General features: G+C 36.0%; 1 long non-coding RNA gene across 1 annotated transcript in view; it reads left to right on the top strand.

Annotated features, from left to right (window-relative positions):
• Window positions 1-27,645, top strand: part of LOC118581144 — a 118,117-nt gene that overhangs the window by 90,137 nt on the left and 335 nt on the right. Inside the window, exons 4-5 of the long non-coding RNA XR_004944665.1 lie at window positions 25,881-25,931; window positions 27,381-27,645. The exon at window positions 27,381-27,645 is cut by the window's right edge and continues 335 nt beyond it. This is a non-coding gene — a long non-coding RNA (uncharacterized LOC118581144). The remainder of the gene's footprint in view (window positions 1-25,880; window positions 25,932-27,380) is intronic.

Here is a 27,645-nt window from a genome sequence, read left to right as displayed (position 1 = left end):
CTGTATTTTTTCTTGTGTCAGGGGCCACTGACTAACCCATACAGGCTGATCAGACTTCCACTGTATAGAGTCTGCATAGAGATCCTTTGCAGTGGCCCCTATGTAAAATGCTGCTCCAGCTCAGAACTTCCTGTCACTAAATGCACATCAAGTGACTCCATTAAGTCTCTTCCCCATAGGGTAAATGGTAGAGAGGGTAGCACATAAGGTTGTATAAACCCTTCTTTACTGTCTGTTTGCCATTTTAAGAGCTTTGAACTCTGCATTACTCTGGAAGCCATTCCTAATCCCATGAGGGAGGATCCTGTTTTGTGTGTTGGCCAAGAGGAAGGCCAATCCTTTCCTGCTATGCAGGTTCTGTCAGCACCTGTGTCCAAGAGTCCTTGGAAGCTCTTGCCATCCAGGGTGATTGTCTTAAAGGGTCGTTGCCCTAAATCTTGCATCCAATTGACTCCTTCTATGGAGTCTGAGGAGCCAAACTGTCCTGACCCCCTATGGCTTTTCATAATAGGGTTAGGCATTTTTACGTAGGGGAGTAGAACAACCTGTGCGATTCTCTGTCCCTTGTGTAATTGAATGGTTTCTTTTAAGGGTCTGACCATCACTTTTATGGTGCCTAAGGTATCTGCATCTAGCACTCCAGGGAGGACTTCAAAGTTGGTAACAGTATTAGAGCTTCTCCCCAAAATCAGTCCTACTGTTTGTGGTGGCAGGGTCCCTGTAATTTTTGTATCTATGACTGTTACCCCATCCCATAGGGACAGGAGCAAGTCCTGAGGACATGATATATCTAATCCAGCACTCTCTGGAGTAGCTCTAGGCAGGTTATGGACAGTGAATTCTGGCGCAGCAGGGTTTAACCCTGGTGTTAACTGTACTTCCTTTTGGACATTCCCCTTTTCTTTCTCGGGGCTAAGGGGAAGCCCCGAAGCTAGTTTTTTGTCTGACTGTCAGGCTTAAGGGGGACTCCCCCTTTAGTGAATTTTGACTTACATTCATTTCTCCAGTGCTTCACTTTTCTACATCGTGAGCAAATGCCAGGAGGACCTCTTCCTCCTCTATTCTCAGCATTCGGGCATTCCTTTTGCATATGCCCTCATTTTCCACACTTATAACAGGTCGGGGAGCTATCAGCCCCTCCGCTACTTATTTTCTTAACATAGGCGCTAAACCATTGTCCTTTCATTGCTGCAGCGTAGGCCATTCCTTGCACTACGGCTGGTGAGGCATCCATGCATGCTTTTAAAATTGTCCTCCTTAGAGAGGTGCTGTCCCCATCCATGCATGCTTTTAAAATTGTCCTCCTTAGAGAGGTGCTGCCCCATGCTTACCTTCTGGATTACCTGTGCTTAACCGGTGAGCCTTTACCGGCGGGTCTGCAGAACCCTGACAGGAGCCGATCCCTACTTATGAATAAAAGAGAGAAAAGGGGGAGAGAAGTTACCTGTCCTTCAAGTCCCCTGTTCGAGCGCCACCTGTTGCGGACTGGATCTCAGCTAGACCACCAGACCGAGGGAGAACGGGGTGAAGGTACTCAGGATAAGTGGGATTCGGCGAATGACAGACAGCCACAGACAGGAGAGTATGTTGTGAAGCTGCTGCAATTTTACTCAGACCAAGCAGTGAATTTTATACAGTTACTTGGGGAAACACGGCAATCGGCCAGTAGGGTGACAAACATAGAATCAACAATGTAGTTACACACTTTTCTCAGAATGATTAACAGATCTCATGAGTATAGCCTTTACTTTTTCTTTTGTGGTTCCTCATCTGGACAGAGAACATTACGGCCCTAGCTGTAGTCTCCTTCTACACCTTTGTCCTGTATCAAAATTATACCCTTTTCATCATTGTTCTAACCATGGTTTCATTTGTGTGAAAATATCTTAACCTTTACCTGTGGGTGAGAAGGCACCAGGGGGGTCGGTACCTAGCTAATCTTTCCATGAACTGTAACTTATGCCATTCTGTTTTCATACCATTATGATTCACACATCGGTTCCCATGTACGTCATAAGCTCCCGTAAAAGGTAATGGCTCTAAATAATTATTATGTCTAAGATTAAAGTTAGGGGGTTGCCACCATCGGCCCTTGATGAGAAACTTTATTTGTCCCTGAATAATTCTTGTAGGAATGGCTAATTCCTGTAACTGCTTCCTCGCAGCTGCTGTCGGCTGCGCGTGTGAATTGCCTATGAGTGCCTGAACCTTTACTTTCATTCTCTCCTGGCTAGAATCTTCGTCCTTCTGAATCATAAGTTCTTTCTGCTCTAAATCATTCATGAATTCCTCCAAACTTTAGAGACCCTCTTGAACTGTTGGCCTAAAAGCTTGAATCATAGGTGGGGGTATTGAAGCCACTTTTGAGGAATCATTACTCTCTTTATGGGGCACATCAGGAACATTAAGAGTTAACTTCTTGGAATTAATACACAAGGAAACAACAATAATTACAGCTGCAAAGAGAAGAAGGCAGAGTGCCAGCCAGCCTCTGCAAGCAGATCTGCGTGGTTCCGTGTAGCCTGGCACCTTGATTCGGGCAAATTGATGAGGGGTTGCCGGGGGCATAGACCCGAGGGCCGCGAGCCCCCCTTTCCCATGTAACTACCTTATCCAAGGCATTTGTCATGCAGGCGACACCATCATGGGCGTGGCAGTACACCTTATGAAATTTATTGAATTCATCTGCTAAATATTGGTTCAAAATTTTAATGTTCACTGTTCTAGTCCTTTTACTTTGTCATGTATTTACAATAATCCTTTCAGCATCTATTAAAAATACTATAAAACAAGAACCTTCTAAAAAGAAGAGAAAGAATATCCAAATTAACAAAATAAGAAATGAAAAGGGAGATATGAAACTTACAACAAGGAAGTCCAGAGAATCATCAGGTCATACTTCAAAAACCTGCACTTCACAAAATTGGAAAATCTAAAAGAAATGGACAATTTTCTGGATAGGTACCATATGCCCAAAATTAAATCAAGACTAGATAAACAATTTAAATAGACCTATAACTTCTATGGAAATAGGAGAAGTCATTAAAAGTCTACCCACAAAACAAAACAAAGCAAAACAAACAAACAAACAAACAAAAAGCCCAGGGCCACATGGTTTCAGTGCAGAATTATACCAGAATTTCAAAGAAGAGCTAATACCAATACTCCTCAAATTGTTCCACACAGTATAAACAGAAGGTACATTGCCAAACTCTCTATAAGGCTACAGTTACTCTGATACCCAAACCACACAAAGATGCAACAAAGAAAGAGAACTACAGACCAATCTCCCTCATAAACATTGATGCAAAAATACTCAGTAAAGTACTGGCAATCCAAATCCACCATGACCAAGTAGGCTTCATCCCAGTGATGCAAGGATTTTTCAACATAAAAAAAATCTGTCAATGTAATATAAACACACTGAAAAAAACAAACAAACAAACACATGATCATATCATTAGATGCTGAAAAAGCCTTTGACAAAATCCAACACCCCTTCATGATAAAGGTCTTGGAGGGATCAAGAATACAAGGAACACACCTAAACACAATAAGTGCAATTTACAGCAGGCCAACAACCAATATCAAATTAAATAGAGAGAAACTTGAAGTGATTCCACTAAAATCAGGAACAAGACAAGGTTGCCCACTCTCCCCATATCTACTCAATATAGTATTTGAAGTTCTAGCTAGACCAATAAGACAACAAAAAGAGATCAAGGAGGTACAAATTGGAAAGGAAGAAGTCAAACTTTCACTATATGCAGATGAAACCCAACCCAACCAAAAAAAAAAAAAAAAGTGGACCAATAGAATCAAATTGAAGATCCTGACATTAATCCACACACCTATGAACACCTGATTTTTGACAAAGCCAAAACTGTACAATAGAGAAAAGAAATAATCTTCAACAAATGGTGCTGGCATAACTGGATGTCAACATGTACAGGATTGCAAATAGCTCAATATCTATCACCATGCACAAAACTCAAATACAAGTGGATCAAAGACCTCAACATAAATCCAGTTACACTGAACCTGATAGAAGAGAAAGTAGGAAGTAGCCTTAAATGCATTGGCGCAGGAGATCACTTTCTAAATGTAACACCAGTAGCACAGACACTGAGAGCAACAATTAATAAATTGGATCTCCTGAAACTAAGAAGCTCTGTAAAGCAAAGGACAAAGTAAATAAGACAAAATGACAACCTACAGAATGGGAAAAGCTCTTCACCAACCTCATATCTGACAGAGGCCTGACCTCCAAAAACATATAAAGAACTCAAGAAACTAGACAACAAAATACCAAACAATCCAATTTTAAAATGGCCTACAGATCTAAACAGAATTCTCAACAGAAGAAACCCAAATGGCCAAAAGCCATTTAAGAAATTGCTCAATATCCTTAGTCATCAGGGAAATGTAAATCAAAAGGATTCTGAGATAACATTTTATACTTGTCAGAATGGCTAAGATAAAAATACACTGATGACAGCTTATGTTGGAGAGGATGAGGAGCAAGGGGAACATTCCTCTACTGTTGGCGAGAGTGCAAACTTGAACAGCTACTCTGGAAATTAGTATGGCGACTTCTCAGAAAATTAGGTATCAATCTACCTTAAGATCCAATAATACCACTCTTGGGCATATTCCCAAGGAAGACTCAGCCATACCAAAAGGACACTTGCTCAACTATGTTCATAGCAGCATTATTCATAATAGCCAGAACATGGAAGCAACCTAGATGACTCTTGACCAAAGAATGGATAAAGAAAATGTGGTACATATACATAATAGAGTATTACTCAACTGTAATAAACAATGACATCATGAAATTTGCTAGCAAATGAAAGGAACTAGAAAATATCATCCTGAGTGAAGTAACCTAGACTCAGAAAGACAAACATGATAAGTACTCACTCATAAATGTATACTAGATATAAAGCAAAGAATAATCAGACTACAACCCACAACTCCAGAGAAGCTAGGTAACACGGAGGAGTCTTAGAGGGACATAAGGATCACCTTGGGAAGGGAAAACAGAGGATATCTCCATGAGTAAACTGGGCATGAGGGAGCAATAGAGGGGAGGGGATGAAGGTTGAGAACATGAGGGAACAGGATGGTCAAGCTGTGGGACAGAGTGGGAGAGCAGCAAAAGAGATCTTGATAGAGCCATTTTGGGGTAAGGAAGAAAGCTGGTGCTAGTGAAATTCCCAGGAATTCACAAGGATGATCCCAGATTAGACAAGCATCTTGGAGGATCTTAATCCTGATTATACCACATCCTAGATGAAGAAAAAACAGCCATTAACCACTGGGGTGCATTTTCAAAGTGATGTGTGAATGATCTGAATTAAGATATTTGAGAGAGCAATGGCAAGTTACTCAAAGTATGCCTAAAATGTCTTTCACTTTCACCTCTCACCACTGCTGAGATTCAACTGGTTCACTTGTGCGTGTGCATGTGTGTGCATGTGCGTGTGCGTGTGTGTGTTTGCGTGTGCTCGCATGTCTGTATGCACATACAGTGTGATCAGGATCTGTCCTTGGTGCATAAACTGACTTTGTGGATCCCATTACCTATGGTCAGACCATATCTTGCTCATCCTTGAGTCAGGGGAGAAGGGCTTGGCCCTGCCACAAATGAATGTACCAGGCTTTGCTGCCCTCCCCCCCCCCTAAGAGAACTTATCCTTTTGGAGTAGGAAATGAGGAGTGGATTGGAGAGGGGAGGTTAGGCGGGGGAGGGGGAGTGGGAGGAGGGATTAGAGGGCTTGGTATGTAAATGAAAATAGATAGATAGATAGATAGCTCAGTGATAGAACACTTGACCAGTGTGATTAGTTGCCAACACTACAAAACAACTAGAGTAAAATTTTAAAAATACGTTTTTAGAAAAAAACCTGTGTTTTTCTGTATTCCCATCTACTTGTTTCCTTTCAAAGACTCTAGATTCTATTGTAACTTTTTTAAATTTTTATTAACTGCCATATAAAATAGTGGGTTTTGACAGGTTTGCACACACGTATCACTAGACTTTGCTCATATTTGTCTCCCCTTCCCCTCTTCAACCCTTGTCTTGCCTTGTTCTAGTTCTTCCACGGTCGCTGGTCCTCTTCCTTATGTAAATGGTGCCCTCTGGTCCCCATTTTGTTTTCATGCCATATATGTATATATGACATATATGTCATACATATTTATAAATCTGAGTCCAACATATGAAATAAAACATGCAATATTTGCCTTTCTTCATCTCCATCTATTATAATTTTAAATAATCCCATATCCAAGGATTTACTGCAAATGTTTAAAATACAGTTAATATTTAATGTCAATCTTATAGTCTGCAACCTAGCTGAACTCATTTACTCTACAAAGTTTTCTTAGATTTTTCTGTACAAGTTTCTTGTGATTTTCTGCATAGAGTCCCATGTCATATTCAAATAGGGACAGCTTTATTTCTTATTTCTAGTCTTTCACATTCTTTCCTGATTTATGATTGCATGCAGATTTTTCAGAACCATATTGAATGTTAATAGTAAGATTAGACCTTGCCTTGTTCCTAATCTAGGCATGAAAATACTGTCTTTTACCACTAAATATCATGTCAGCACCTAGTTTTCTGAGAATTTGAATCATGAATGATGTTAAATTTTATCAAAAGACTTCTTTGCATGAGATAATATGGTTATATGATTTTTTCTTGTGTGCCTTATTATCATAACGATTTATATTGCTCATTTTTTTTCCATCAACTAGTATTGAATCTAAGGAATAAATTGACATGTCATGTTTTGTAATTATTTTCACATATTCTCTAATTCCACCTGCTTATATTTTATAAGGATTTTTGGTATCTGAACACATGGAGAAGATTTCTGTGCAGTTTCCAATTCCTTGCAAACTTTAGCTAGTTTTTAACATTGATATTATGGCATGAATTATGATATTTTCCTTTCTCCTTTTCATTATCTGGAAAAGAATGTTTAAAATTGGTGTTAGTTTTTAGGCATTTATTATAATTTCCAAATAAATCATTTGGTTTAGTGGATAACTTATTTGGAACATTTCAGTACAGTTCAGTTCTCTTAGTATTTGTAATGCTGGGTAAATTATCTCTTTCAGATTGAGTGAAATGTTGTCATTTGTTATAATTTCTTCATTCCGAGGATGAAATACATTTTACTAAGGCAGAACTTTTATCCTGTAAAGTTGTTTGCAGTATTTCCTCCTAATTCTTTTGGTGCCTATATGGTTTGCACTGTTTGGTCATTTGTGTCTTCTCTGTGTTTTTCATTTCAGTCATGGCACAGATTTGCCAGTTTCATTGATCTTTTCAAGGAAGCCTCTTTTGGTTTCCTTTTGTTTTTGCTCTCACTTTTACCAGTCCCTTCTTTGACTTACTGGGTGGGGGCTTATGTTGCTGGCTTGATTTGCTTGTCTGGGATTTTTGAGATGGTAGCAAGTGTTACTAAATATATGCCTTTCTTCTTTATGATGTAAGCATTAGAATGCAATTTTTCTCCTAGGATGGCTTAGGTAATATGTAAATGCTATGTTTTTGTTGTCATTGAGTTCGTTACATCTTTAAAATGTTTTCTGAGAAATCCTCTTTGATGCACAGATTTTTCAGAAGCACGTCTTTATTTTTCAAGTGTTCTACTTTTTAGTAATTTTCACTTTGATTCTATAGCACAGATCTCTGTAGGTTTCAAAGATTTTACATCTGTTGAGGTTTGTTTTATGACTAAGGATAGAAGCTATCTTGCTTTAGGTTCTGTGAAAAGATATGAAAAGAATGTGTATTCTACTATGGTAGGGGGATATTCAATAATGTTTTGCTATTTTCTGTTGATTTAAAAATATTATTTAATTCTTTCATTTCATTGCTGGTTTCCTGACTCTTCTATCATGAATTCTTGAGAAAAATGTCATTGACATTTTCAGCTGTAATTATTGATTTTCATATTTATTATCTGAATCCTATCACATTTGGTGTCATGCTTTTTGAAGTTGCTGTTGATATGTGCATACATGTTTAAGGTTATAATTATTCTTGAGTTGGGAATTTTGCTGATATATAATGTTCTTTCTGACTCTAGAAACAGTGTTTGCCACAAAATCAGTTTTCTGGCTTTCAACTCAATTATTATTGACCATATTTTAACTTGCAACTTACTTATGAATAAAAAATATATTTTAATGAATAATTTGAGTTGATTGTAGCAGCACATAATTGTGGTATGTTATCTTATTAAATATCTACTCATCTATATCTATCATTAAGTTGATAAATCTAGGCCATGTACAATTAATGGTACTACTAGTATGCAGAAATTCTTCTGGAGAAATAATGTTGTGCTTTCTTTTAGGCTCCCTGGGTTCTCAATTGAATAATATTGTGATTAAATTTTTTTCTGATAAAAACCCATGTGTTATTTCTTTCTAGTTACTTCAAATGGTCTCTTCTTGTCTTCAATTTCGAAAATTTTAACTATAACATGAAAATTGTTATAAGTTCCCCTTGTCTGGATTTCTTTCAACCATTTTAAATTTGTGATATGAGTGTTACCAAATTTGGAGAATTTTCTGCCTTTATTTATTTACATTTATTTGTTTATTTATTTGTTTGTTTGTCTGTTTGTTTTGCTGCAGTTTATTTAAAGTTTCACCTTTGCTTTTTCTCTTCCCTCTGACCAGGAAAATAGCCCAGAGATCTTATCTATGTTACAAGAGAACACAGAACAAATAAAGACAAACCACAGAGGTTCTGACCAAATTCCTTGAGCTACCAGAAGATGTCTATGGTGGTTTTCCAGTGTATGAGAGAAAATATTCAGTAGGGATTATATCACAGTTTAAAACACCTGGGCAAGGAAACAAAGCAAAACAAAACAAGTAGCAGCAACAATGAAGGCGATGAACAACTTCTCCCTTTCCTTTCTTCATAGAGTTTTCAGGTTAAAATTGTATTATGTTGTGCTAATCTTCCCATCTGAAAGTCTTTCTCCTTCCTATGATGAAAGCTTGTGTCTCTGCCTTAGGTCTAAAGATTTTCTTCTGATGTAGAAGTATTGGCCATTAATTAAGCACTCTATTCTCTTTATCCTCAGTCTTTTGTTGCTATTCCTTGTACTATATTTTATTTTGATCTCAATTCAAAGAGAAAATTATACCCTTTGTCAATGCAACAAGGTCATATGTCTGAATTCTATTGTTAATCCATTACCTAATGTATATGCCCAGTATGCCCTGCAGACTCCACAGGTACCTCTCACAGATTAAAATTTCCTGCAGAATCTCTTTGCCTACTCAACATAATGATGTTATTCTCATTCAAGTCACCAGGTCATATTCATACTAGTCTAATGTATCTCAAATACATCTGGTTGACCTCATCAGCTACTTCTTCAATTCACAGCTCTTTACCATGAAAAGCAATTTAGTAGGTTAAAAATAAACTCATTTACAACCTGTTTACTGATACAAAATGAGAGATAAATATTAAATTGAAAACAAAGGAGATAAAAGTATTTGAATAGTTAGCAGAAACAGTGTCCTAAACTACAACTTAAGAGAATGTAGTCGCCGATATTGCTAGTAGTTTCATCTGTAAAATCTAAGTTACTAAGAATCAATGTCATAACACAAAACATTTCACACTAAAACCCAAAGCACATTATAAGTTCTTAAAGAAAACCTTATAACTCCGTCAGCTTTCTATCCATTTCTTACTGTTCCTTCTGCATTACCAGGAATCGTGGGGGAAATTAAAGGTCAAAATTTCGAAAGTCAAATGTCTAAAATATATCTTACAGTGCTACAGTCAGGAATGGGCATCTTTTCCTTTTGGGCATGTAGCCTTTACTCCCCATTCCCAGCTTCTAAGACCACCTGCATTTCTCACAATGTGTCTCAAGATATTCCACTCTCTCTACTTTCTGCTTCTGTCTTCTCTGATATTGAGTGCCTTGCTTTGTCCCTTACAAGAGTCCTTACTATTGTACGGGGTCCACCCAATGCAGCTAACTCAGGACAGTATCTCAAACTATTGTAATTATGTTTCCAACCTCTCATTTGACATGTGTTTTTAGGGATTATGTCACAGACATATTTAAATGAAGATTATTCTGCCTAATATAACTTCCTCACTGGTTTAGAACTGAAAACTACTTGATTTTTAAAAACTTGGCTCTAATTTTAAAGTATAAATGGAAACTCAACCACAGGAAAATTCATTCATTCATCTATCTATCTATCTATCTATCTATCTATCTATCTATCTATCATCTATCTACCTTGTCTGTGTGTGTGTGTGTGTGTGTGTGTGTGTGTGTGTGTGTGTGTGTGTGTAAGGACTGAACTCAGGCCTCTCTGACAATTAATCTCCACCTAACTTTCTCTTCTTTCTCATTCTGTTTCTTTCTTTCCGTTTTTCATTTTAAAGTGTCAATATTTTGTTCATATGTTTTAAATTTTGAGAAAACACCTCATTAAATTATTCAGACTGCCATTGAATTCAGCCTGTACCCCAGGCTGGCCAAGAATTCATGAGCTAACTGCTCCAACCTCCATCATAGACTAGAGATTAGGTATTAGAGACCTGGCTCAGAAAAAAAAAAGTCATTTTAAGAAGAAAGGATTTTTGTTATCATATATGAATATGTGACACCATAATTTTTTAAACAATACAATAGTAGCATGATATTTTCTAATATGTACATGTTGTGTGTATAGTTAATAATACAGTAATGACAAAAAATCATTTCAGAAAAGAGTACGCTGAATATTCAGTAAATTATGCCACAGGAGGAGATTAATTCTTTGAAAAAAAATGGATTAGGACTAAAGTTGGATCAGTGATAACATGTGAAAATAAATCAATGATGGATAATGACATTAAATATATAAAACCATTTGGTTTTAAAGTAAAGTATACATGCATAGGCTTTTTCACAACTTTATGATGCATTTAATGGAATAAAAATTCTAAGTATGAAAAAGAGGACGAAATAAATAAAATTAGTAATCTTGAATACATTAACATAAATACATAATGTCAAACATTAAAAATATCACGCAAAAAGTAAAAGAAACATAAAGATTGTGATAAGATATTTTTTCAGTCATATGACAAGAAGCTTAGATGGATAAATAATGCATAAATAAACTCCATTCGATATTTAGACAAAGAAATGTGAACTTGCAAAGGGAAAATGCAAATGATTAATAAATACATTTTAAAAATATTCAAACTCTTCTGTTAATTGAAAAAATGCAAATTAGTGTGACTATACAGTACTATATTCCATTACAGATGATGTAGCCAAATTCAGTGTTTGCATAAGATAGGAGATCATGTACACCTTTCTAGTAAAGTAAGTTAACTATTTTTTAAATAACTTTTATTAAAGATATTAAACACTATACAGTTTAAACTCATAGTCAAACCTAACACATGCCCAAGTATTTTACCCAAGAATGTTACTACTAATATATTTATTGCACAAATAATAGGGAAAGAACTAAAACATCTATCATTGATATATTAGCCAAGTCAATTATTATATTCAAAGAGTAATACATATATTAATTGGGTAAATATTCATAATATATTAAGTAACAGATGTTATAGAAATTAACCAAACAATTTTAAAGCACAATAATTAAAATTTTGAGAAAGACTGAATAAAAAAATTTTGGCAGTATTTTTCTTTAGTATTGATGTTTAAAATTTGGGGGATGGAGGTTAGTATTTTTCTTTCTTGCTTTTCTATGTTGTCATTATAAGGTCATTTCATACCCACCACTCCATCTAAAGATAATTCATTCCAGTACCTGAAGTTGGTGCCTAAAATCACAGACAGAGCCAAGACCTATATTTAAAATGTTTTTCTTTACACACATCTATTATAAAGATGGATTTATAAATTAGTAACAGTAAGAAATTAACAATAATCCATCATAAATTTGAACACATATCAGTAGATTTCAATAGAGATTCTCTCTCTATCTCTATTGCTATCTCTATATATCTCCTCTCTTCTCTTCACCTCTCATCTCTTCTCTAAAAGATAGTTTACTGTGCTACATTCTCCCTTATAAAGTCAATGGTGAAGAGAGTATTAGAGAAAGTTGCCAGAACATCAGCAGGTTGATAGGGTGATTACCCCCAAAGCACTGAAGTCTGATCATGAAGATGGCTACAAGGTACCTGGTAGTGGGTGGTGATTGAAACATGTAGAGATATTGAGCCAAGGCATGATTCACATCCCAAGAAGAACAAAGCTGGGTCTTGTCAAATTTCATCATGCTTTTCAGAATGTATGAATTTAATATTCATGAACTGCTTTTTTTCTGGAAATTTCCAGTTCATATTATTAGAATATGGTTGGGTTGACTTTAGGTAACTGGAACTACAGAAAATAAAAGAAAGAGTGATTGTCACACACTGGTCATTTTTTTTATAATCACAATGAAAACAGCAGATATTATTGCTTTTAGACCATCTTAATAATAGAAAAATTAAAAGGAAAATTAGATTTTCTCTAAGTTGGCTTCCTTCTACTCCAATTTAAGTAATTTTTAACAGAATATCTAAATTACTTAGGTCACTCTGCCCCAAGGATAACTTGCTCATGCAGTCTATCTACTCTGATCCATACAGATATAATCTGTAGGTTCATAGCAATGAAAAAATTCAGTACACCTTGGACAGGATTAAAGTTACACTGACACACCCAGTGCTGTGACTTCCAGATCTTGGCACATGTTGATGTTTCATTGCTTTCACGGAGAGTTTTTGGGCCATGGGACACTCCTATATCATATTGAAGATGACAATATGAGCTGTGTTCAGTTCCATGGGGAATTTCTTCAAAGCAGATAAGATTTGAGTGTACAAAATCAGAGTAGATGAGTCCAGGTTGAATGGACTCATTGTGTTTAAGTATCTAGATTAGGTGTATCTAAGCTTCTGCAGCTACTGAAGATGTAATTCTTCTGTGCATGGTGGTTCACAGGCTACCATGATTATTCTCACTCTCCACAATATTTACCTCCTCCATGTCTGCAGTTTCATATCAATTTTTCTTTCAAGTGTTTGTCTTTTGAAATCTTTCAATAATCGCCTACACCTTGCTAGGATCTGGTTGAAATTAATCTCCTTCAATTTTATCTCCTTTTCCTTTGTGTCATTAGTTCTACAACTACCTATCACTGAAATTCTAGAGATGTATGCCTGCTTATATAAGGCTAATCATTCTTAGTGATCACAATGAAAAAGAAAATATGGCACCACAACACAGAAAATTAACCAAATGGCCACTACAACTTTCTCTTTGCTCTTCTACCATAAGACTTTGTGTCCCTTTCTAAATAGGAAAGAGACACATGCTGAGAAAAATCTAATAATAACATTTGACTGTATCCCATTGTTTGTTCCATTCCACGTATAACAAGATTCTCTGTTTCTATGAATTTCATATGGCACATATTTTGTATAATAATTTTTTATCTTTTCTTCTCATTTCTCTTTAATTATGGGATCTCAAACATGAACCTTGTGATAAGCAAGAAAAGATAGCTAGATAGCTTTATCTTGTCTTTGTGGAAAAAATTTGAGGTGACAGTTTCCAACCTAAGACTTTTGCTTTCTTTTTTCTTTCTTTCTTTCTTTCTTTCTTTCTTTCTTTCTTTCTTTCTTTCTTTCTTCTTTTTCTTCTTCTTCTTCATCTTCTTCTTCTTCATATATTGGTATATCCTTTCAATTCTATTAATATATATTTTAATGATCTGGTCACTTCCAATGATCAGTCAATTCATTGTTCATCTATTCAATCTGACTTGGGTCAGATTTGAATATACAGAAGATAATATACAAAATGTACAAGAATACATAAAAAGTACTCCAAAGTAAACGTTATGTTATTATGTTTATTTGATCTGGAAATGTGGTAAATTATTGTGATTGGTGTGGAGATTTCAACTTTTGTTTTGGTCTCAGTAAGATAATTGCCAAGTCCTAAAGGTTGGTTATTGTATTGCTCTGCTGTATGTACCCAGGGGGTTACACTTGGCTTATTCATTCTTTCTCTCTCCACTTCTAGAACACTATAATCTAAATTGCATCCAACCTTTTGCACATTTGTCCTGAGTTCATTTTGTTGTAACTACGGTATAGCACATTTGATGTCAAATCTGTACATTCTAATTACACAGAACCAAAAGCAGACAAACCCCTGTGTGCTTGTGAGCCAAATGCAACCAAATGGTTCCACTTCTGAGCGTAAGATTACTGGGGAATTTCAAATATTTCTGTAATTCCCAATGACAAAAAATGCATGCATTTAGAATCAAGACATTTACAAATTTATAAAGCTGTGAAGACAAGGCTTTTACAATGTACATTCATGTCTGATTTTAAGCATTTCTTAGAATGTTTTCAGAGAAACCCTGTTGTTTGGTTTTGTTCCAAGAAACTGACTAGCAATAAAATTAAACTGACTGGTTCAATTTTATTTGCTCAAACTAAGGAATTTCATGATGCGGAAAACTCCAAAATAAGTCTCTCTCTCCCCCATCACCTTCTCTTTCTCCCTCCTCACTCCCTCCATTTCATTTTAAAGTCTGTTTTAATCCTCTAAATCCTCATTCTGAAAATAAGACAAAAATTTATGTGGCGTAAGTATATATTTGCTCAGATATTGAGGAGTAAAAACAAACCTGGCACTGATTTATGGAATTCTTTGTGTTTTGACATGACAATGGGTGAAAAGGGTTCTTTTGCTAAAAATAATGACACTCGTACCTAGAAGACCATCTGGACCCCATTCTCAGAACTGTAGGATTTTGTGAAAACTCAGGCTTGTGACCCTGGCGACCAGTCAGTCAACCCATAATAGATTTACTTCTTTTTCTCACAGATTCTTTTAAATAACCTACTTACTTGTTTTTCTGTTGAATGCTGAATATTGGTATCTGAAGATGTTGTTTTATAAGTTCTGTAGTTCATTATAGAACTACAGAGAGTTTTATATAACTAAGTCTACCTAAAATATTTTCCTGTTATTAAACCAATAGCCAAGTGTGTATGGGGGAAGGACACAGAGGCTGTGATTTCTAATGACAAAAGAGTTCTCTTTCTGGTGTCTAAGTCCTTCACTTACATAGTGTCCAAGATGTTTCCCATGTGACAATAATGTGTTGGTGGGTGAAGTTAGTGGTGTTGTATAGAAATGAAATATAATGCTTTCAGGTATATTCTTTGTAATACTTAAAATGTATATGAAAGTTGAGAAAGGTAATATTTTAGTTATATATTTTGGGCATAAAATCGAAAGAATTACATCAATAGACTCCAAACTGCAGAATCCAAAACCTCTAGGGTCTATAGACCCCCATAGGGGCTATGACCCACATGTTGAGAACCCCTGCTATCAAGTATTACATACCTCTTTTCTGGTGAAATTTTATTGACGAGGTAGAGTGTTCTAAATTTCATTCTGGAAATATGAGAAAATTATCACTCAAAACACATATTATACCTTAAACTTATGTTTTAATTACATAAGTAAATGCTGAGTGAGCTTAAGAGTATACACAGAGAAAAAAGTTGTCCTACCAATTCCATGTAACAGTCACACAGGAAGACCAAAGCCCCCGAGTAAATAGGCAATTTGGGGAATGCTTTTTTTGATGTGAATTTAAGCAGCTAAATGGGGGCCTTTGGCATTTTTAGCAAACACTTAAGGGAGGAAACAGATTAAATTATCAGTGATAGGCTCTGAACTTCCTTCTTTTTTTGCTGATTTTTTTTATTTTTCACATTCAAATAATTATGCATTTTTATCATATAAATACAATTGGACTGGTGAGGTGGTACAGTGGATAAACGTACTTGCCACCAAGCCTGATGACCTGAATTCAACCCTCAGGACCCATATGGTAGAAGGAGAGAATTGAAGACTTGTCCTCTGACCTACATATGCATGCCATGTACACACACACACACACACACACACACACACACACACACACACACTGGGATGCAAAACCATTGCTTGTAAATAAATAACAGAATGCAACTTAATATAGGTCAAATACAATAGCTAATGATTATCTTAGAAACAAATTTACAGCTAAGTTTCAGTACCAGAATTTAAATGTGGGATCTTATTTGCATATATCTCTAATATATTTATATACTTCAAAATAAAGGGCCAGGCCAGTTGGAAGTAAAAATACCCTCCATTTCTGAAAAGACTTATTCTAGTAAAATGGAAAAACAGACAGAGAAGGAAGACTAGAATGCTTTCATGGCAAGATAAGCCAAATCAATGGTGACTGCAAAAGGATTTCTCCTTGTGCACATATTATGTGTGTATTATCAGTAGTAAATACATTATTGCACTAATAAATAGTTGGGTATGGTACTAGGTATCCAGAATCCTACCATGCCTATAATGAGATGGGAGAAGACAACATTAAAATCCTCAGAAACTTGCTGGACACCTAGCCTAGCATACAGATATGCAAACAAAAGATATTGTCTCAAGTAAGATCAAAGACAAGAATCCACATCCAAGGTAGTCTTTTTGTTTTCACACAAATACAATATCCTGCATTTATAAGCACATGCATGCACACAGACCATATACTCCAGAGGGGGGAAAACAATTTAAATAAAAAGAAAAGTCTTAAACACAATAAGAGAATTTTTACCCTTAAAGAACTTACATCATACTTAAGAAGAGAAAATAAATTACAGTTATGGAATAAGTTTAGATGATCTGAGCAACTCAGTTATTGTCTAGCATTCATAGGCCCTAAATGCAGTAATTTATTAGCACTTATTATATTTCACCCTTGATTCAGACTAAAGGTCCTAGAATGAACACAGCAGGAAAGTCATACCTTCTATGGTGAGTTGAACTTTGTGCTCCAAACCAAATGCAGAATTATTTACTATAGGGTTCTTTACTGGCATAATTAGAGAAATGCTATCAAAATTAGGTAAACCTAGATCAGAGTGACATTTAAATCTAGTGATTTATGGCTCCTAAGAATTCCCAGTTAAGAAAGAGGAAGGGAGATATGGCAGAAATGATGGAAGATTATGTGAAGATAAAGGTAGAAACTAGGGTTTTAACTATCAAACTAAAGGGAGCCAAGAGTTGTAGCAGCATCAGAAGCTGTAAGAGGAAATAGCATGGATTGTTTTTCTTCACTTTTACTAGGAAACAGTCCTACTGACATCTCGATTTTAACTCTGACAATGTGTTTCTTTCGTCTTAAGACATCTAATTTTGATAATTTGTATAGAATGGCCAGGAAACAAATGTCTCTTCCTTTGTGGAGCTCAACTCTAGTGTAGGGGATAGACTACAAACACTATAAATATGTAAAATACATAGTATATGCAATGGTGACATAGACTTTAGGGATAAACTGAGCAGAAGACACGTATATGCAAAGGAGGGTCCTGTGCTTGGAATGGTATCCAATTAGAGATACAGATCAAGAGCTGTGAGACTGGGCTTCAGTAATAAGGGATGCCTCATAAAAGGCAGGCACTTAAGAGTTTGGTTTCCAAAGGGGCAAAACACAGGTAGGAAAAAAATCATACAAGAGGTTTCAAAAGAATAATACTGCAGCTTGAATAATTTTAGGCATGAGAGTTATGTGTAAAGCCCACTATGGGATAATTTTGCTGGAATAAATAATTTGTTTCAAATATTGTCAGATAATATCTGGGTTAGGAAATACCTTGTTTATTGGAAATAACTTTTCATTTCTTGAGCTACTATGATGGTCAACATGGTAGAATCTAGAATCATCCAGGAGACAAGGCTTTGGTGTATCTAGAGTAGGCTAACCTCTGATGACGCTTATGAAAGAACATCAACATTATGGCCACTAAAGTGGGGAGACATACCTTAGATGCTGGCCACACTAAAGGGCTGGGTGCTGAAACATACAAAAGCTGGTGGAATATGAACATTCATTGGTCTCTGTTTCCTGACCATGAATACAATGTAACCAAATCCTCATGAATCTAAAACCATGAGGATTTCTGTAGCATCATGGACTTAGCCTTCAAACTGTGATAAAACAAAACAAGCAAAAACCCACCTCTATGTCCCATAAATTTTTTTTGTTGTGGTATCTTATCATAGGAACATGAAAAGTAAAACTGAAAATTGGTGCCAGAAATGGAGATACAGCTGTTATAAACCTGATTCTATGTTTCTTAAGCCTTTGTGGGAGGAATGTAGGGTGCATGGAATTTTAGGTTAGAAAATCTCTGTAAAACTGTCAGCAGAGCTTAATGAACCATTCTGTTGCAAGCTTAAAAGACAAACATGCTGAAAGAAACATGGTGAATGGAGATCTGGTTTATGAGATTTCAGAGGAAACAAAGACTCTATTACGAACTGTGATGGGGGCCATTCCTGTGACATTTTGACCAAGAGTCTGCTTCATTCTGCCCAGAGAATTTGAGTGGGGCTGAATTTAAAAGAAATGGACTAATGTGTTCTGTGGAAGAAATTGCCAGGCAGCATGGTACTTATATGTGGTATGGCTGTGTTTTAGTACATCCATTCATACTTACAGCGTGAGACAGCAAAAGCACAAGGAAGTTATGAGGTTTAGCAATGAATGTCCTATAGGTTTACAATTGCATACAAGGGTAGTACAGAGGACAATGTGTCTATAATTGTTAAGAGAAACCTCACAGTCTTAATTCAGTTAGTAAGAATATTGACTTGAAGGCAAGATACCACTCATCAAAGTCTACAATTTATAACAAATGACAATTCATGTGAAAGCAGAAAGCCTGAAGTCCTAAGCCAAAAGGGTGGGTTACATACTATTAAACTATTACCTAACAAGTTGATTCTGCAGATTTGGTCACCAAGGCATACAAACCCCTCTACAACTATAGTTCGAATGGACCAGAATTCCTTGCAAGATGGCAGCAGAATTTGATCATACACTCCTTATGCTACTAGAGTTTAGGCATGAAAGATCCAAGACTTGGTGAGTCATAGAGCCTCACTTCACAGTGGCAGGAAGTAAGTGAGACCAGGACATTTGTGATAAGAACAAAGTCCCTGCAAGGAAGTCCTCAGAGACTACTGCATGGAGATGTGCAAATGATGCAGAAGCTGCAAAGGAGAGTTCAAGATGTTGGTGATGCCAATGCCATTGGACACCCTCAGGAAAACTGCAGGCATGGCATGGAACCAAACCAAGAGACAAGCTATATATGACAGAGCTGGAGAGGTGGGTCTACACAAGCTTTTGAAGCCCAGATGATTCCATCACAAGCCCCAGATGGTGGACAAGGAACTGTGGGTTTGTTATTTTATGTGCTGGGTTTAAGGTCTTTTTTGTACAATTACTTTTTGCAACACTTTGTAACTTTCTATTGGAATAGGAAGGTTTACTCTGTACTATTGTATGTTGAGAATATGTAACTTTTTTTGTTTTTTTACTTTGTGAGGTCTGTGTTTAAGAGATTGTCTTGAGTCTTGGATAAAACTTGGGCTTTGGACTTTTTAAACAGTGTTAGAATGAGGACTTCGGTAGTTTGAATAGATGTACTTTTGCATTATAAGGTAGTCATGAGCTTATGGAGATATGGAGTGGGAAGCTTATATTTAAGCATAATGGGTTTGGAGCTGGATTTCCCTGCCGTATTAGACCTTCCCCTCTAACTGTGAGCAAAAATAAATCTTTTTTTTTCCCTTAAGGTGTGTACATTGTCTTAATTCCTTAAGCCAGGGTGCTTTTATCACAGAAAATGTAACTGAAACATCTATCTTCAGTGGCAGATGACATCCAAAGGTATTCAATCCTTTGTTACAAGGATAAACCAGAGAATAAACTAGCTGTCTATATCACAATGTAGAGAAAAAATCTTGATCTCAGAATTGGGTATCTAACTTTTCTTTGATATTACTAGTTCTCTTCCCTTGACTTACAAAGAGTACCAATACTTCATAAAAGTCTTCCAGAGTTCCATATATTTTATATAGGTAGGTCTCCTCTCATCAGATTTACAATGGTCATTTCTTTCTCCTTTCCTCTCTCCTTTCTTCCCCCTTTTGCTAGTTGTTATTGTATGTTTAGTTCTTTAAGTTCTTGTCTTCTCTTTCTTGTCCATGACCATTGCCTGTTCAATCATTCTTTGACAGCAATCCACCACATTTGATGCTTTCATAAGACTGCAGAGCTGTCAATTAAACTGCTTTTATTGCTGTATGATTAACAAAGCAGTAATTACATATGAGTATAATGAGTAGTTAAGGGATTTTATCTAGGAGTGAACTAATTAGTCATCTAAAACATCACTAGTTAAGTGTGCGTTACATATTACCAAAAACCACACATCATAGGTCAGAGGAATGGTAAAGGGGAATAGGGGTGGCAGATCAACAACAACAAAGTATTCATGAAAATTCCATAATTAAACTCATTACTTTGAATGCTAACTTAAAAATGTATATCATACAGGGCTCTTCTTGGCTTTATCCCAGGAATGCAAAGATGGTTCAATATATATAAATTAATAAATATAATGCAGGTTATATACAAAATCAAGGACAAAAATAGTATGATTATCTCAATATATACAAATAAAATATTTTTGCAAAAGACAACATTCTTTCATGATAAAAACCCTAGAGAACATAAGCATAGAATAACCATACCTCAACATAGTAGTAGCCATTTACAACAAATATGTAGCCAAAATTATAATGAATTGGAGGAAAACTTAAAGTACTTCTTCTAAAACCAGAAATGAGAAGAAGAAATTAATTCTCCAAACTTTTATTCAATATAAAAGATGAATTTGTAGATAAAGCAATAATACATCAAAAGAAAGTAAAAGTAACACAAGCAGGAAAGACGAAACTTCAAATTGATATTATTTTCAGACAACACAGTTCTATGATTAAACAATATTAAATTATGTATTAGGAAATGCCTATGTATTTTCAAAAAGTTTAAACAAAGTAGCAGGTTACAAAGTGAATATGAATACTTCATAGTATTTTTGTGTACCAATAATGGACATTCCAAGAACAAAACAATGAGAGCAGTCACATTCACAAAACCATCAAAAAATAAGCAGGAATAGATAAAATCACAGAGGTAAAAGTGCCTATCATAATAAGTTTTCAACACTGCAGAATGAATCTGAAACTCTCTGAGGATGAAAAGATCTCTAATGTTCACAGACAGGCATATTCACATAGTAATAATGTGAAAATGGCTACATAACAAAAGGAAATATTTACTTTGATGCAACCCTTATAAACATTCCAATAATATTCTTCAGATAATTGTAAAAAAAAATCTTAAAATGATTGTGAAAGCACCAAAATTCCCAAGAAGCCAAAGCAATACTGAGGGAAAGAAAGTGATTCTGGAAGAATTGGGAATATCTGATTCCACATTTCACTAATATTAGCAAGGCAGTACATTATGAGCATAAAGGCCTAAATAAACTGAAGAAATGGAATAGAGGATCCATAAATGAATCCATACAGCTAAATCCAACTCCCCCCTCCAAAAAAAAAAGAACCCTAAAAGAATAGATTAGAGAATTTGGAAATAAATTCATACAGTTTCAACACAGGTATTTAAAACATATGTTGGAGAAAAGACACAATCTTTAATAGATATATTTTGAAAACACAACATCTACATGTAGAAGACTACAGCTAGATCACTATCTCTCACTCTGTAAAAGAATTAAATCAAAATCTATCAAATAGTTTAATGCAACTCCTGAAAATTTGAAACTATAGAGAAAGCAAGAAAAGAATAACTTTTTGAATAGGAATTTAGTTAGTCAGGATAAATATGATCAATGGGATGACATAAAATTTAAAAAGCTTCAATACAGCCAAGTAAACAATAATCAGAATTAAAAAAGAGACTATAAAATGGAGAAAATATTTGTCAGCTATTAATATAGCTATAAAATACATAAAGAACTAAAATAATTAAATACTACAGTAGAAGAAAATCTAATCAATATGTGGGAAATGTTATGTATATATGCCTATTTTTAAAAAGATATTAAATAGTATATATATATATATATATATATATATATATATATATATATATTAAAGTTCAAGATCTTTAGTCCAGAGAGAAATGCAAATTAATGATTAAAATAGGGTTCTATCTCACACAATTCAAAATTATTATTGTCATGAAAACAAACAGTAAATAGTAGGTAGGATACAATGGCGACAAGAGACAGGGAGCACCCTTATATACTCTCAGTGTGTAGGATGCCAGGGTGGGGGAGGTAGGGAGGACCCTTATACACTCTCAGTGGGTAGGATGCCAGGTGGGGGAGGTGGGGAGGACCCTTATACACTCTCAGTGGGGAGGATGCCAGGGTGAGGGAAGTGGGAGGACCCCATATATAATTAGTGGCAGTGCTAGTGGAAGCCCATATGGCAGATCCGCAAGCAACCAAAAGTCGAAATCCTACAGGCTCTAATAGCACTAGTCACTTCTAGAGTGTGTAGCCAAAAGAAGACACTGTTGCATAGCACTCCTTCCCAGTGTCTGAGTCCTGCATTTTTTTCCTGCCATCTTTGATTTTCGAAGCCTTGGGGTGGAATAATTTTACAGACTTCAGGTTTATGGCCCCAAAACTCCACAATCATTCTCTGCACTGTGATCAGTTCTTAGTCCCTGGATTACCTGCTGATCACTGAAAACACGGTTTTCTGGTGGATGCTGAGGGTGGTACTAACATGTGGGTATAAAATAAATATTTCAAAGACAGTTTGACACCTAGCAAAACAACAATATTAGATACTACCTGAGGGCAGATGATTTCCCCATTTGTGGGTCCTTGACAGGTTTACAATGCCAGCTAGAAGTCAAAATCTGTACCAGACTGAAATCAACACCATTTTATTACTCCTAAGAGAGGGGCTCATGAGGCCCTACTCCTAACACAGAGTCTATGGACAGTTAAAGAATACTGAGTGAGAGGCTGTCATTTTCTTTAGTAGAAACTACACTGATAAATTGTCCATGCTTCAATAAATCTTACTTATAAATAGTGTAAGCCACTTTAGACAAACTAATTGAGTCCCAGGGGAAAAAAGTATCAAAATAAGAGAGCAATGAGGGGGACTGGGAAAGCAGGAAATGAATGTGCTGGAAAGTTAAATGCTCAAAACTCAACGTATGCATGTATGAAATTGTCCAAGAATATAAAAGAACAGTTAATAATATGATCAAAAAATTCAGAGAAGACATGAATAAACTCATAAGTGAATTCATAGATGGCACAAAAATCAGCCAAATAAAATAAGAAAGACAGGTCAGGATTTGACATTGGGATTAAATTAAGAGAAATATTAGCCAGGCAGTCAGTGGTGGCTCATGCCTTTAATCTCAGCACTTGGGAACAGAGGCAGGCAGATTTCCAAGTTTGAAGCTATCCTGGTATACAAGAGAGAGTTCCAGGATAGCCAGGGCTACAAAGAAAAAACCTGTCAGGAAAAGGAGAGAGAGAGGGAGAGACAGAGGGAGAGAGAGAGAGAGAGAGAGAGAGAGAGAGAGAGAGAGAGAGAGCTCCAAACAGAATTGGAGCTAGAAATGCAAATTTTAACAAGTCAAATAAAAAGACTGTAAGAAGCCTCACCCATAGAATGGATAAAGTGAAGGGCAGAATGTCAGGACATGAATGCAGGTAGAGGGAATGAGTCACTAAGTAAAAGAAAATTAAAAATTACAAAGAAAAAAGGCACATGAACAGAAAATATTTGATCTTTGAGAGACCATTTCAAAAAGCTATGAGTCCATAGAAGAATTCCATATCAAAGGTATAGAAAATATTTTCATAAACATTATAGAAGAAAAATTTCCCAACTCAAGGAAAAGAGATGCCCATTCAGGACAGATAACAAAACAGACAGAATCAGAAAGGAAACATCCTCCACAATATATTATAATTATAATACTAAATATAGAAAGGAAGTTTATTGAAAGCTACAAGTGAGGAGAACCAAGTCATATAATGGCAGGCCCATAAAAATAGCAGCTGATTTTTCAATGGAAATTTAAGTAGTGGTTCTCAACCTGTGGATTGTGATCCTTTTGGGGGTTGCATATCGGATAGCCTTCATATCAGATATTTACATTACAATTCATAAGAGTAGCAAAATTACAGGTATGAAGTAGCAATGGAATAATTTTATGGCTGGGGGTCACCACAATGTAAGGAATTGTATTAAAGAGTTGCAGCATAAGGAAGGTTGAGAACCACTGGCTTAGAGTGATATATTTCACATCCTAAAAACAACATATGTCAACCCTGGCAGGGAACTATCTCCATAAAACTGTTAAAACTGAACAACAAACAAAATCTTTCCATGATAATAGGAGGTTAAAGGAATTTATGACCACCCAGACCTTCATAGTAGAAGTAAGTCTTCAGACTTAAAAATAGTATAAACATACCCAAAATGTTACAAGGGAAAAATAAACAAATCAAAGACAGTTGACAGGCAGGAGGACTAAGAAAACATAAAAGACTACAAAATGAACCAAAGTATGTGAATTAAGAGACAACTTTCCATAATAATTCTGAATATTCATGTCCTTAATTATCCAATCAAAAGCGACAGACAATCAGATTGGATTAGAAAATAGGATCCATCTGTGCATATATGTGCATGTATATGTATGTGTGTGAGAGAGACAGAGACAGAGAGACAGACAGACACAGAGACAGAGAGACATTAGTCTGCATGTTCATTTGTATGAATATGGGCATGTGCATGCCACAGTGTGTCTGTGGAAGTCATAGAAGAGCCTTCCATCCAAAATCATCCATTCTTTTTCCATCTTGTTTAAGACAAGGTCTCTTTGCTTCTGTTTAAGCCAGGATGGTTGGCTTACAAACTACTTGAGATTTTCCTGATTCCCCTTTCATTTCCCATAGGTGCACTGGCGTTCAGACACTCAAACTGCTATATCGATAGTTTTTCTGGGTTCTGGAAGTCCAGACTCAAGTTGCCAGGTTTATAGAGGAGGCACTTTTACCCACTGAGATACTTCGGTTTGGGGTGCTGGAGGCATTGTAGGTGTTGTCTCTGACCTGGAGAGTGGATTGTGTTATTCTGTACTGATCTGGAGATGCTGGAGGTTGGAGTACCACAGGACAATGAGGTGTGGCCTCTGACCTGGATAGCATGCATGAGTTCACCTGGTTCCCAAGAGTCTAGAGGTTGATTCGCTAGAGGTAAGTTCAGGTCTGCCAATTTGGTTTTTGTATTCGAGTCACTTGCGTTGTCCTGATGCTCATCAGTTGGGACCCAGGAATGCTCCAGTCTCCACTTCCCCAGAACTAAGATTATCAAGTATGTGTTGTAACGCTTGTCTGTTGTACATGGGGCCAAAGAATCACACGCATGTCCTTGTGCTTGCATAATGAGCATTTGACCGTCTGAACTATCTCCCCAGCCCAATAAGCTGTGGTTACCATGGCAACTTTCATAGTCTCCTTCTCTTAAATTGTTCAGAATATAATCAGTACTTTAGCTGGATTGGACTAATAAATATGTTGCTAGGAAGATCCACAAACTCTTATGCCTCCATGTTTTTATGTAAGCAACTTCCTCAGTCTGAAAATTTTTCACTATATGTTCAGCCTGGCCACTTTGCCTAGAGCTCAGAGCCTGCAGTCTCTCTGAAGACTTCCCGGAAGCCCTTGTTCTGATGATGGGCCTTCATCTCCACGTGATTGTGGTGCTGATTTCAAACAGTTGGCATTTGTGTTCTGTGTCCAAATTCACTGCTAACCTGTGTTTCTATTTCTCCAGATGGAGGCCAGAGTTGGTGGAAAGTGTATTTTGCCCTTGTCAATGACAAAGGTAATGTTAATCTTGGGGTGGCTACAGAGCCAACATTTGTGGAATCGATTCACATGTGACTACTCAAAGGCAAAGTGCTGAGACTAGACTGTCCTGCTTGTCCCATGACCCCCAAAATACATGTTATAATCATTTTCAATATTCATTACTATTATAACAAACATTACTTTAGGTTCTCTTTTGGAAGGATCTGAGTCATATATTCACAAATCTGCCCTAGAAGTTCTATAAAAGGGACTTCAATGATTTAGTTACACTATTTTCTGCCAATGTATATATGGTCCAAATAGTGGTACACTTCCAAACAATCCTATGATAAAAAGAAGTCAGAGGGCTGGAGAATTCAGGTCTGAAGCTGCATTTTACATGTAAGCTTCTAAGTTGTTATTTTAAACAACAGCGACAGGGAAAAATTATTTTAAAAAAATGAAAGCTGCTTCTCTGCTGTCCTTCTAATGGATGTACTTTAAAGAAAGCCAGGGGGAGTTTTCAACTTCATGTACATTTTGTGAACATTCAAATGAATATCTGTGTGTTTGAATCTCAAGTGTGTTTGAATTTAAAAAAATAGAACAATTTTGATATTCCAAGTTGAATTATTAAGTAAAAATATTCAGTTATCAGATAGTTAATTAAGTGGAACTGACTGTATTCATTAAAATATTTGTTCCAAACAAATGTATTTAACATTCAGATATTATGCAGAATAGGTGACAATTGCATATCTCCATGGAGATCAATAATGGGATTCAGATCATTGTGTAAAGAGTCTGCAAGTTTAATGCAGAGAGAATGTCATTATTATTTCTCTCTTAATGATGGTCATTATGCGCAAACACTGATTGAATTCCATTTGTTACCTGCGTTTGAGCTGAGAGGAATAATTACAATTTAAGTGTCTCCATTAAAATTCATAAAAGAATATGAATGCAAAAATTATACTTGAAACTGACAAAATATACTTTGAGGATATAAATTGTGTTTTCTGATAGGCCTCTTAAAAGTATTAAAAATAGCTTCATTTTAATAAGATGGCATATAAAGATCATATTTTGTGCTCACCTTTATGTTAATTTTAACGCTACAATACATGACCAATAATACAAAGTAAAGAAATTAACTTTCAAAAAAGTAAAATCAATTATATATTGTTACAGATATTGCTAGTACTTATGGGCTAATCATTTTTAAAGTGTTTTAAAATTTCTGTATGGTTTATAATATTTCTTATATTGATGGTATCTTCTGATCACCTATCTCTGTGGGTAGCAAATAGATCAATGATTTAGACATACTTGACTATGCTGTATTTTATGTCATTCTGATTGAATTTGTTTTTACCAGTTGTAGCTACATGTTGCATACATTTCTGATTGGTGATGCATATAATTATCACTCCTTGAACAATCCAAGCACAGTCTTCAACTCATGAACCTGTATTTTTCCCAGAATGAAGTGAGCAATCTTAGGATGCCATTTGGCTATCACTGGCCCTAGAAGTCTTGCCTCCACAGTCTATGGGAGTTCTGCAAGTCTGAGAAGAGAAGGTTGAATAATGAATGCTACAGAAGTCACTGAGGTGGAAGCACAGCAGTTGTGAGGCATTGATGCTGCTTAAGTGTGGGGAGAAGAACCTGGAGGGAAACGATGCTTTCTGAAGTGAGCCATCTTCTCGAGCTCTTGAGCAGATTTCAAAATTGAAGAGCTTTGAATT

Source organism: Onychomys torridus, chromosome 4 (assembly GCF_903995425.1).
Source record: "Onychomys torridus chromosome 4, mOncTor1.1, whole genome shotgun sequence".
Taxonomy (NCBI): Eukaryota; Metazoa; Chordata; class Mammalia; order Rodentia; family Cricetidae; genus Onychomys; species Onychomys torridus.
Note: the sequence above shows the minus strand (reverse complement) of the source record. Positions and strands in the feature narration are given on the sequence as shown.